The sequence below is a fragment of the Bufo bufo genome, chromosome 9, assembly GCF_905171765.1.
Source record: "Bufo bufo chromosome 9, aBufBuf1.1, whole genome shotgun sequence".
Lineage (NCBI taxonomy): Eukaryota > Metazoa > Chordata > Amphibia > Anura > Bufonidae > Bufo > Bufo bufo.
This window is the reverse complement of record NC_053397.1, coordinates 173,607,357-173,620,749: the sequence shown is the minus strand read 5'-3', so window position 1 is coordinate 173,620,749 and position 13,393 is coordinate 173,607,357.

Here is a 13,393-nt window from a genome sequence, read left to right as displayed (position 1 = left end):
GATTGGAGTTGGGAAGGAATTTTTTTCCCCTTAAGTGGAGAAAATTGGCTTCTACCTCACAGGGGTTTTCTTTTGCCTTCCTCTGGATCAACTTGCAGAATAACAGGCCGAACTGGATGGACAAATGTCTTTTTTTGGCCATATATACTATGTTACTTGAAAAAGGATTTAAAAAAAAAAAAAAAGGTGCATCTGTCAGCAGATTTGTACCTATGACACTGGCTGACCTGTTACATGTGCGCTTGGCAGCTGAAGGCGTCTGTGTTGGTCCCATATACTGTACATATGTGCCCGCATTGCTGAGAAAAGTGATGTTTTAATATATGCAAATGAGCTTCTAGGAGCAATGGGGGCGTTGGCATTACACCTAGAGCCTCAGCTCTCCATGCAAATGCCGCACCCTCTGCACTGTGATTGACGGGACCAGACAAGTGTTAACCCTGACTTGTCCATACAATGCTGCTGTGTACACAAATACAGTAAATGAGAACATTTTACTTGAACATTTAACTTGACATTAGAATACCTTTCTGGGGTACTGCATCCCATATATATATATATATATATATATATATATATATATAAAAACAACCATAATGGAAAGGGAACACAATTTAAAAAAGTATTTAAGTTGCATTTTGTGCTATTAAAATAATTTAAAAAGTGAAAATCTGAATCCTTTCCAAACTTTTTTTTACACTTTTCCCAGTGTAACAGTATTAAAAATACAAAAATAAAAATCCCTTAAAATTAAAGCCCCATGTAACAAAGATGCAAAAACTGTTTGAATAACTGAACTGAAAAACTGCTATTGCTTTCAATTTCACATGTACTAAAAATAAAACCAAAATGTGTCTGGTCTTGAACTGGTAAATGAATCATATACATAGATATTTCCATATAAAATTACAAAAATCCACATGCTAAATTAGTTTATCCTCAAAAGAGCAGTCAAATTGGTTGTTTCGCAAAGCCGCTGAGTCAGGCTCTACATTACAGTGATGTTGCTATAAACCATGTAATATATTTTTGACCTAGTGAAGCAAACACGTTCCACTCATGTACATGAAATGCAATCAATCTTTATCTCTTTTGCAAATATTTTAAATATACTGAGATTTCCTAATAGTTTAGGGTCAAAGTAAAATAGTGTTTTCTCTGCGGGAGCAATATATTGTCACGACCATGGTCATGGCCGTGACTTCTGGAACCGCATGCAGTTGCCTGCGGTCTTGTCTTGTTGTCAATCACAGGTGAAGGCTGTAGTATGTTGCCTCTGGCAACATAATGTATGTGGCAGTATAGCAGCCTGAGCTGGTGCTAGGCAGCTTGCTGTAAAGTGCATGCGGTTGCAACAGGCAACCTGTCCTTGTATGTATGCACTTTGTATGTCTGGTGTGCACGAGGTTTATATAGGTGTGCACTGTGACACTTCCCTTCACGTGTGGCTGCCCGTGGCAACGTGTTTTGTGTACATGTGGTGGCAGTGTCTCGGCCTTCTGGCTGACTCCCAGGACATGGTTGCCACGCATGTCGTTGCCTGCGGTAACAGCTGCAGTGTGCTTGTTTATTGCGCACTTCCCCTTTAAGTAGCTTTTTCCCTTACCTGGTGTAGGAAGGGTTAACTTCCTTCTTTGTGTGAACACTGGGTGTGACTGTGTGTTGGTGTGGCTACATGGGCTATAAAGCCTCAGTTAAGATCAGAAGTCTGAGGGGTACTCCTGCCTTGTTTGTAAGCTGGAGTCATCCTCCTGGTCTTCTACCATCTGCCAGTGAGGGCCACCCTTGTGGTCATAAATGTTTATATGTGATGTTAAGTTGATGTTGGTTTCCTTTCATGTTTAATGCAGCTATGGATCTGGGTTCCTGTGTGTGTATGTGTGTTTGCTGTGTCCATTTATGTATGGTCTGGACATCAGCTTGTGAGCATGGGACCCAGTCAGCAAGGCTGTGGCAGGTAGGTTTGAACTAGAGTTGTTCTCCTGCCATATCCATAGGTCTGTTTATGTACCCCATCTCCTTGCAGCTTGGCCACTTTAGACTCCTGTTTCTCCGCGTCCAGGAGGAACGGGCTGTCTACCCAGCTCCTAGCTCAGGGATCTGCGGAGGGTTAGTAGGGATCCGAGGTTCTGGAGCATGAGCCCTCCTACCATCAAGGTCGGCTCATGCAGCTAGGAGTCAGGGTCAGATTAGGGATGCGATAGGAGGTGACCTGCTCCCTTATTCTGTGGTCCTGGCCAAGTAGCGACCTACCATCTCCTGGCATCGCACGGCTGAGGGTTTCCCCCATCCTCAGCCGTGACATATATGGCTGCAGGAGAGGCGTATACATGAAAAATCTGTAGCACGGCTTCTCACCCATCATGTCCCATTTATTATATAATTATAATAATTTGAAAAATTAAAGATTACTTCAAGTATAAAAAGTGGTGTTTCCTATGGCAACCAATAAGAATTCTTTTGGTTGGATACCACACGTTTGATCGGATAATACTGATATTTCTATGCGCTGTTTTTCATCCTATGGCAGGCGGCAGGGTTGCCAACCGTCCAGAAATTTCTGGACAATCCGTAAATATAAACAACTTTTTTTCTAGAGTCCGTGAAAAAAAAAAAAAAAAGATGTTTCCGTAATGTTTTTGATGCTGGTGGTACTTGAGTACCGTAGTTTCTTTTAATGGTAATTATCATTTTACAGCACACAGTACATGCTGGTAATCAGTTCTTATCAGTATATTGAGCGATAGTCAGGTGTAAATCTTTATCATTCATTATGGTTTTCTAGTTTGTTCATAAAAAATGTCCGTGAGTTTTGCAGAGTTTGGCCTCATGCACACGGCCGTATGTATTTTGCGGTCCCCAAAAAATACAGATGATATCTGTGTGCATTCCGTATTTTGCGGAACGGAACAGCTAGCCCCTAATAGAACAGTACTATCCTTGTCCGTAATGCAGAAAATAATAATAGGACATTTTGTATTTTTTTGCGGAACGAACATACGGAAACGGAATGCACACTGAGTACTTTAATTTTTTTTGCGGACCCATTGAAATGAATGGTTCCGCATATAGTACGCAAAAAAAAAACCGGAACTGACGCGGAAAGAAAATACGTTCGTGTCCATGAGGCCTTTTCCAGAAAAAAAAAGAAAAATTCTGGTTGGCAACAATGGCCAGCGGCTGTCTGTTGTCACCAGCAGCGATTGTCAACATTTTCACCATTACCCCCTGTCATTGTACAATGTAGACTGTATGGTAAATCTGTGGGGTGTTGCTCTGCATGCATTATTACATGGTACTCAATCCAGCCCTAGTTCAGTCCATATTCCCTCTGAGTCAAATATCCCTGGGATTGTACAATCCATACCAGGGGCAGACACAGACAGCAGAGGGCCCCTGTGCAAGGAATGTACCTGCCCCCCCCCCACTTACTGTGCTGTTCCTTTCATATTGAATTTCTGCACTGTATTATTTCTTGTTTTACCTATGTTGTTTAAGTCTATTGTTCTCTGCTGCCATCTGCTGGCCGGAATTTGTATGCTGCACGCCTCGTTCGTTGTCTATAAAGTTTATCTCTGGGCGTGGTTTTAGCAGCCTTGGGCCTGGTCACTTCCTGTAGCCTTTTTCAGTGCTGCATTCTTTGTGACTGGAGACACACACCTTGGCTTGTGAAGGCATCAGTTTTTGACCAGCAGTTGCCTCAGCAGTTAGCATCAGGAAAGACATCCACATCACAGCATCTACTGCATTCCTGTATTCCATCACCGTATGTCACTGCTCTGGATCAAATAAACCCACGTTTGATTGCATCCTCATGTCTACGTCTGGATCCATCTAACCTGAGCATCTGCCGGTCCGGTCTGCTCCACTGCTTGGATACGAAGGTAGGACAGTCACAAAGCCATTACCAGTTACACCTTCACTCGCCTTCATGTGGGGACAGAACAGTCAAAAACTGCCTTAAAGCCTTATACCCCAGTCAATATCCGTCTGAATGTCCAACGCCGGCTACAGGTTCCCTCAGAGCCCAGTGCCACACTCAGGAACCTCCCCTGCAACAGGCCCAATCCCAGCAAATCTGCCCAGCAACAGTGCATGTCCCATAAGCCCAAGGGGAAGCACGGCGTGTCCGCAGTAGATATACTCTCGCCTGGAAGTCCTCCACCACTCGCCAAGCCACTTTCTACATCCTACGTTAACCCTTGCTCGCATGATATAAGAATTGTTCACGCACGCAGGGCCTCCCTTAAACCAAAACCCCGCAATCCACTAAAAGGACTTTGGGAAACTCATCAGGGTGCCTCATCTGAGCCGCACTGCAATTTTCAGCCCCCAATTCAAAAGTTCATTTTCTTAAAGAGACAGCGCACCTTAAATCAAAATGGCCGAAAAGGACCTCGTACAGTTCCCCAGTGATGAAACAAAGCAAATGCAACCTGATACTGATCATTATGAAGAGCTGGAGGTAGAACCCACACTTCCAGCAGACCAAGTCACGCGACCAAGGCGCTCTCTCAAACCAACTATAAAGATCACAGAAAATTATCACACCAGGAAAGATGAGCTATGTGACAACCTGGAAGAGCTATGGGAATGAGTTTCCAGGACTTAAGTCCTCCTCAGGCGATGCCACCAGCTTACAAGTTACCGTCGGGCGGCTGAACGCAGCCCATGAAAGATACAAGAGACTGTCCACAAGGTATATAACCTTTCTAAAAGACTCTAATATAGAAGAAGCCCCGTCAGAATTCTGCAAGGCAGAATCAATAGACAGACAAAGAGACGCCATGGTGCTGGACGCTAAAGATAAAGTGGAACTCCGCATCTCTCATTTGCAAGAAACCAGATCACACAGATCGCATTCATCCAAACATTCCTCGCGGTCCTACAGATCATCATGCTCTAGAAGCTCCGCCCTGAGCGACAGATTACTAGAGGCCCGCATAAATGCAGAGCAATCCAAAGTGAGGCGTTCCTTCACCGAAAAAGAAGTCCTTGCGAGGGCAGAAGCAGAAGCCAAGAGGGCAGAAGCAGAGGCTCGAATGAAGATCCTTGAATCAGAGAGGGAAGAGGAAATCGCATTAGCAAAAGTAAGACTACTTGAGCAAGCATTGAGCCAAGGCCTTGATTCAGTCTGCTTGCCACCAGAGGAGATAGACGATCCAGTTGACCGCACCAGCGACTACGTACTGAAACGGTTATCTGCACCACCCCCAGTGTGCAGTACGGTCCAAGCCAACAACACTGAAACCTCCAAGTCAGCTCTACCTGCAGTGCCAGCGATACCCACAGCACCCGAGCAATCCAATAACAGTCACTCAGACGCGCCCTCTCAAGGGCAGTTATTACAGCAAGATGGCTACCAGGTGTTTCCTGGCCTACCTCCACAGCTCAAGCAGCAGTCATCAGAATCTACAGAGGCTAGACCACAGCTCAACCCTGCAGCAACATCATTCTACCCGGAAGCATCTCACCCTTTCACGCCACGCAGCCTATACGCCCCAGGGGCATCACAAGTTGTCATGGCAACAAGCAGTGAGAAATCAGATATGTCTGAGTTTGCCAGGTTTATGGTGAGCAGAGAGCTAATTAACACCAGTCTCTCAAAATTTGATGACCATGCGGAGAGCTACAGAGCCTGGAAGGCAACCTTCAAAGCCGCCATCGCCAACCTCAACCTAACCGCAGAGCAGGAGCTCGACCTCTTGATCAAATGGCTGGGCCCAGGCTCCACAAATCGCATCAAGAGCCTTAGAACTGTCTATGTGGGACAAGCAGAAGCAGGTCTCGCTGCAGCCTGGCAGAGACTCGAACACACATTTGGCAGTGGAGAAGCAATAGAGAAGGCACTATTCAGGAGACTGCAGAACGTCCCCAAGATCAGTCTCAAGGATGTCCACAAGCTTCAGGATTTAAGTGATTTGCTCATGGAACTGGAGCTCGCCAAAAGAGACCCTCGTCTGTCCGGGCTGTGCTACCTGGATACAGCCCATGGGGTGAACCCAATTGTCGTGAAGTTACCATACAGCCTGCAAGAGAAGTGGGCGGCATCAGTCTCAAGGTACAAAAGAGTGCATGACGTCACTTTTCCTCCATTCATTCATTTCTGTAGGTTCATCGATGAACAGTCCCAGATGAGGAATGACCCCAGCCTCGACTTCCTGGAGTTCAATACTACAGCTTCAGTGACACCATCATCAAGGTATGAAAGTATTGTGCATAAACACAGAGACTTTAAGAGCAGCGTGAATGTTAGAAAGACTAACCTACCATCATCTGCAGTACCCACTGGTAGACAGTACACTACCTCAACAGGAGACAAGGCCTTCAATCGTGAATGTCCCATTCATAAAAAACGAGGATTTAGATCCAAAACCATACAGGAGCGCAAGAAAGTCCTCACCGAGCTTGGGGTATGTTTCAGGTGCTGCGCTTCATTGGAGCACATGGCTAAGGACTGTAAATCCATTATCAAATGTGAGGAGTGTCATAGTGATAGACATGCCTCAGCTATGCACCCAACTCCACTCACAAGGGATTCACCTGCCGCTGTCACCACCAGTCCTGCTCAAAGTCATGGCGGGGAGCCCCAGAACCACGCTAACACAGCCACTGCTGTTTCCTGCTCATGCTTGGACGTATGTGGGGAGGGCCAAAGTGAGAAATGTTGTGCCCGCATATGCCTAATAAAGGTCTACCCGAAGGGGCTACCAGAAAAGGCAGTAAAAATGTATGCCATCATTGACGACCAAAGCAACCGCTCCCTAGCAGGACCTAAATTCTTTGAAGCCTTTGGAATAAAGGGACCGTCAGAACCCTACATCTTAAACACCTGCTCGGGTCGCATAGAGACTAGCGGCAGGAGGGCACAAGGATTCATCGCTTGTTCCGTCAGTGGAAATACGGAAATACCTCTACCGACGCTGATCGAATGCGATCAAATACCCAACCATAGGGATGAAATTCCTACCCCGGAAGCTGCATTTCACCATCCACACCTAAGGCACCTAGCCAACGTTATCCCACCTATGGACAACAACGCCGAGATTCTACTCCTGCTTGGCAGAGACAATCTAAGGGTACACAAGGTGCGTCAACAGTGTAATGGTCCCGACTATGCACCATACGCCCAGAGACTGGACTTGGGATGGGTAGTCATAGGAAATGTATGCTTGGATCAGCCAAAAATCCACTCATTCAAAACGTACGTGCGTGGAGATGGACGCACAACTTGCATTAAGCCTTGTCCTCATCACTATGAGGTGAAAGAGAAGCCTCCAGACCTCATACAACCACCTGACGACATTCCTCCCTTTGCCGACAACTTGGGAAGATTAGTCTTTCATACCAGCAAGGACGATGATAAAGTAGCTTTGTCAGTAGAGGACAGAGAATTTATCAAGATAATGGACAATGAGTTCCTTAAAGACGAAACCAATCACTGGGTTTTTCCATTACCCTTCCGAGCTACCAGGGTGAGACTCCCGAACAATAGGGAACAAGCTCTGTCTAGATTTAACTCTCTTCAGCGTACCATGAACAGTAAGCCTGAGATGAGAGAACACATCGTTGCCTTTATCGACAAAATATTCCGCAACAACCATGCAGAACCAGCTCCATCCTTAGGGAAGAATGACGAGTGCTGGTACTTGCCTTCATTTGGAGTGTATCACCCACGGAAACCTAATCAAATTAGGGTCGTTTTCGACTCAAGTGCCAAACATCAAGATGTATCTCTTAATGATGTCCTTCTCACAGGTCCTAATCTGACGAATAACCTAGTTGGAGTGCTGATGAGGTTCAGAAAAGAGCTCGTTGCCATCACCGCTGACATTGAACAGATGTTCCACTGTTTCGTAGTGAGAGAGGACCACCGGAATTTCCTCAGGTTTCTGTGGTACAAGAATAACGACACCAACGCAGAGATGGCAGAATATCGAATGAGGGTACACGTATTTGGAAACAGCCCTTCACCTGCCGTGGCAACTTACGGCCTTCGGCGAACTGCATTAGAGGGAGAATCAGAGTACGGTAAAGACGCCAGAGACTTTGTAGAAAAGGACTTCTACGTAGACGATGGACTCAAATCACTACCTACTGAAGAAGCGGCTATCGATCTGCTCAAAAGGACTCAAAGTATGTTGTACCAAGCTAAACTTAGACTACACAAAATTGCTTCAAACAGCCTGGCCGTTATGAGGGCCTTCGAATCAGGCGATCATGCACCAGGATTCAAGGACATTAACTTGGGACTGGACAGTCCACCTGTGCAGAGGAGCTTGGGCCTCAGATGGGATCTCTCGGCTGAGTCCTTCGGTTTTCAGATAAGTTGTGCAGACAAGCCATTCACAAAACGAGGCGTCCTATCAGTGGTAAACAGCCTATTTGATCCGCTGGGATTTGTAGCGCCCATCACCATACAAGGTAAATCTCTACTGAGACAGTTTTCTGAAACAGTCAAGGATTGGGATACCCCACTTCCCTCCGAGAAAGAGCAAAAATGGGAAGCCTGGAAGCGATCCTTGTGTGCCTTGGATGAGATCCATATCCCGAGATGCTATATTAAAACCTCACTTTCCTCTAGCATAAAGAAAGAACTCCACGTGTTTTTGGACGCCTCCACGGAGGCCATCGCAGCGGTTTCCTATCTGAAAGTCACAGGACCCAACAACCAAAATCACGTTGGATTCGTCTTTGGTAAGGCTAAGTTAGCCCCCAAGCCCGATCATACTATTCCCAGACTGGAACTTTGTGGGACTGTGTTGGCAGTGGAGATCGCGGATTTCATACAACAAGAACTGGGTGTCAACATAGCTGAAGTCCAGTATTACACCGACAGTAAGGTCGTTTTAGGTTACATCCACAATCGGACCAAGCGATTCTATGTGTACGTTAGTAACCGCATAGAGAGAATCGGGAGGTCCTCCAAACCTGAGCAATGGCACTATGTACCATCCGAACTTAATCCAGCAGATCACGCCACTAGGCCTATGTCTATAGGTTCCTTTATTAACTCTACTTGGCTTACAGGTTCAGAGTTTCTGCCTGAAGAGGCGGACGAATGTGTACAGGAAGTTTTCAGCATCCAGGATCCGGATAATGATCCAGAAATCCGCGCTGAAGTTAGTGCATTAGTCACTGGAACAAAGCAAACCGCCAGCTTCGGTTGTCAGCGCTTTGAACGTTTCTCCAGTTGGATGAGACCCATCGAGAACGTCCCTGATGGGTGAACAGGACTGTATCTAGCTTCGCAGATCTCCATTCCAAGTTGGAAAACAGGACTAATCTATGTTTGCATTCTAACATGTTTTTCTTTTACAGGTTGTTTATATTTTATGGACATTCGTCATAGTGAAATCCCCTAAGTGAATTTCAGACGGGGAGTGTGCTGTTCCTTTCATATTGAATTCCTGCACTGCATTATTATTTCTTCTTTACCTATGTTGTTTAAGTCTATTGTTCTCTGCTGCCATCTGCTGGCCGGAATTTGTATGCTGCACGCCTCGTTCGTTGTCTATAAAGTTTTATCTTTGGGCGTGGTTTTAGCAGCCTTGGGCCTGGTCACTTCCTGTAGCCTTTTTCAGTGCTGCATCCTTTGTGACTGGAGACACACACCTTGGCTTGTGAAGGCATCAGTTTTTGACCAGCAGTTAGCCTCAGGAAAGACATCCACATCACAGCATCTACTGCATTCCTGTATTCCATCACCGTATGTCACTGCTCTGGATCAAATAAACCCACGTTTGATTGCATCCTCATGTCTACGTCTGGATCCATCTAACCTGAGCATCTGCCGGTCCGGTCTGCTCCACTGCTTGGATACGAAGGTAGGACAGTCACAAAGCCATTATCAGTTACACCTTCATTCGCCTTCATGTGGGGACAGAACACAAATATAAACATATACCTGCAAATAAAAAACATCTTGTTAATATGGGTCAATATGTGTGTGTGTGTGTGTGTGTGTGTGTGTATATGTATATATATATATATATATATATATATATATATATATATATATTTTCATACTAGGTCATGACTCTAACTCTGCCCAAAGCATAACTATACACACCCAGTCCCCTTAGGACCCCCACATAGTAATTATTCCCACTTTGTACCTGCACATAGTTGTAATGCCCACACTGTGCCCCTTCACAGTAGCTATGTCCAGATGTGCCCCCTTTACAGTAGTTATGCCCAGAGATTCCCACTTCACAGCAGTTATGCCCAGATATGCGCCCCCTTCACAGCAGTTATGCCCAGATCTGTGCCCATTTCACAGTAGCTATGCCCAGATATATGTCCCCTTCACAGTAGTTATGCCTAGATATGTGCCCCCTTCACAGAAGCTATGCCCATATTAGGGCTGAAACTATTAGTCAAATTAATCGATTAACTCAACATAAAAAATCCTCGATGATCCGTTTGTGCCATGGGACCACGAAGTGTGAGTGAAGAGCTTCCTATTACTCACACTACGTGGTCACTCGTCTGCCCGCCCAGTGCTGCACTGGATACTAACATACACACATCGTCAGGACATTTTAGTTCACTGGCGCTGCGGCTGGGCACTGATGGCTAGGAGGGGGAGTGGGGGAACTGATGGCAGTGGGGGGAGCTGGTGGCATTGGAGGGGGAGCTGATGGCACTGAGAGGGGAAGTAACTGATGACATAAGGAAGCTGGTGGCATTGGAGGGGGAACTGATGGCACAAGGGAGGGGAACTGATGGCACAAGGGCGGGGGAACTGATGCTACTGGGGGGGAGCTGATGGCACGGTAAGGAGACTGATGACAGGGGGGGCTGATGAGTTTTTATAGAAAACTTTCTTTTAATAGTTGGATTAATCGGTAGAATACTTGATTACTAAAATAATCGATAGCTGAAGCCCTAGCCCAGAGATGTTCCCCCTCACAGTAGTTATACCCAGAGATGTTCCCCCTCACAGTAGTTATACCCAGAGATGTTCCCCCTCACAGTAGTTATACCCAGAGATGTTCCCCCTCACAGTAGTTATACCCAGAGATGTTCCCCCTCACAGTAGTTATACCCAGAGATGTTCCCACTCACAGTAGTTATGCCCAGATATGTGCCCCCTCGCAGTAGTTATGCCAAGATATTTGCCCTCTTCACAGCACTTATGCCCAGATATGCGCCCCTTCACAGCAGTTATGCCCAGATCTGTGCCCTCTTCACAGTAGTTATGCCCAGATATGTGCCCCCTTCACAGTAGTTATGCCCAAATATGTGCTCCTTCACAGTAGTTATGCCCAAATATGTGCCCCCCTCACAGTAGTTATGCCCAGATATGTGCGCCCTCACAGTAGTTATGTCCAGATATGGGCCCACTTCACAGTAGTTATGTCCAGATATGGGCCCACTTCACAGTAGTTATGTCCAGATATGGGCCCACTTCACAGTAGTTATGTCCAGATATTGTCCCCCCCTTCACAGTAGCAGTGTGATGTCTGACACTACATTGTGCTTCTGCTGTGGAGCCAGGGCAATATTTCGTTTTTATGCTGCCCTAGGCACTTTAGTGCCGGCTTCCTCCCCCCACTGAAGTCCATATTTTTTACATAGCTGATGCTCCCTAGGCTTTCAGCTATTCCTCAGGACTCCCTCATACGCTTGCACAATTAAAGGGCTGACGTGTTACATGTGCACTTGGCAACTGAAGGCATCTGTGTTGGTCCTATGTTCATATGTGCCCGCATTACTGAGAAAAATGATATTTTATTATATGCAAACAGGGGCGTTATCATTACTCCTAGAGGCTCTGCTCTTTCTGTAACTGCCGCGCTCCCTGTACTTTGACATGGCCAGTTGTGATAACATTTTCACTGCTAGGCCCTGTCAAAGTACGTTGAAAAGAAGATAAAGGAGGGTGGTGGAGCGCCAGGAAGAAGTCAGAGGAATAGATGCTGTGGGAACTAGATCAGTCAGAGGGAGGACTCCCTGGTGGTGAGATAGAGACCCAAATTGTTAGACAGTTGTTAAACACCCACTATAGAGTGATAGGTGCCAAATAACCAAGTACTGTCAGGGGTTAGGTTAAATACACAAGATAAAATCAAATCACTTCCAGGAATAATGCCAGATAAAATCAAAGTATGTCCGTGTGCGCAGACTCAAACGGATCCATACACACTACAATAGGTACTCGCTTCACCAGGGAGGGGGGCGCAAGATAAGCTCAAGACACTTGAGTAAACTCCCTCGCCGAGATCGCATGTAGATTTAAACTCCTTGGTGTCCTCCAAACAGATGACCCGATGGACTCTTAAGATATAGCAAGGTAGTTCTTTATTAAAGGTAAGCTCAACGCGTTTCGGGGTATCAAACCCCCTTCATCAGGAGCAGAGTATAAAGACAACAGTACACTGTGAGTTCTATAAGTACTATAATCAATTAATGGGAGAAATTTGTATCACATGATAAGACATGCACTTCCGGTGACATGACACCGGAACCGGAAGTGCGTTTGCGCATCTAAAAATATATTGGAAAGTACACATCAAATTACTTAAAGAGACCCTCTCTTAGTTGGAACAAAGCGAAATGACGAAATTAAACGATAAAATTAAACTTAGGATCACTCTCTGGGTTAACTTATGATCGCTCTCTGGGATGTAGGCCCTGCTCCCCTGTCACATGCCCGGAGGCCCGGCGGTGCACTCAATCCGTACAGCGATCTCGGCCACCCGACCGGAAGTCAGGGCATGCGTTCGAGAGGTGCAGGAGGGGTATTATTATATATATATATATATATATATATATATACAGTACAGACCAAAAGTTTGGACACACCTTCTCATTCAAAGAGTTTTCTTTATTTTCATGACTATGAAAATTGTAGCTTCACACTGAAGGCATCAAAACTATGAATTAACACATGTGGAATTATATACATAACAAACAAGTGTGAAACAACTGAAAATATGTCAGATTCTAGGTTCTTCAAAGTAGCCACCTTTTGCTTTGATTACTGCTTTGCACACTCTTCGCATTCTCTTGATGAGCTTCAAGAGGTAGTCCCCTGAAATGGTTTTCACTTCACAGGTGTGCCCTGTCAGGTTTAATAAGTGGGATTTCTTGCCTTATAAATGGGGTTGGGACCATCAGTTGCGTTGAGGAGAAGTCAGGTGGATACACAGCTGATAGTCCTACTGAATAGACTGTTAGAATTTGTATTATGGCAAGAAAAAAAGCTGCTAATTAAAGAAAAACGAGTGGCCATCATTACTTTTAGAAATGAAGGTCAGTCAGCCGAAAAATTGGGAAAACTTTGAAAGTAAGGACTATTTGACCATGAAGGAGAGTGATGGGGTGCTGCGCCAGATGACCTGGCCTCCACAGTCACCGGACCTGAACCCAATCGAGATGGTTTGAG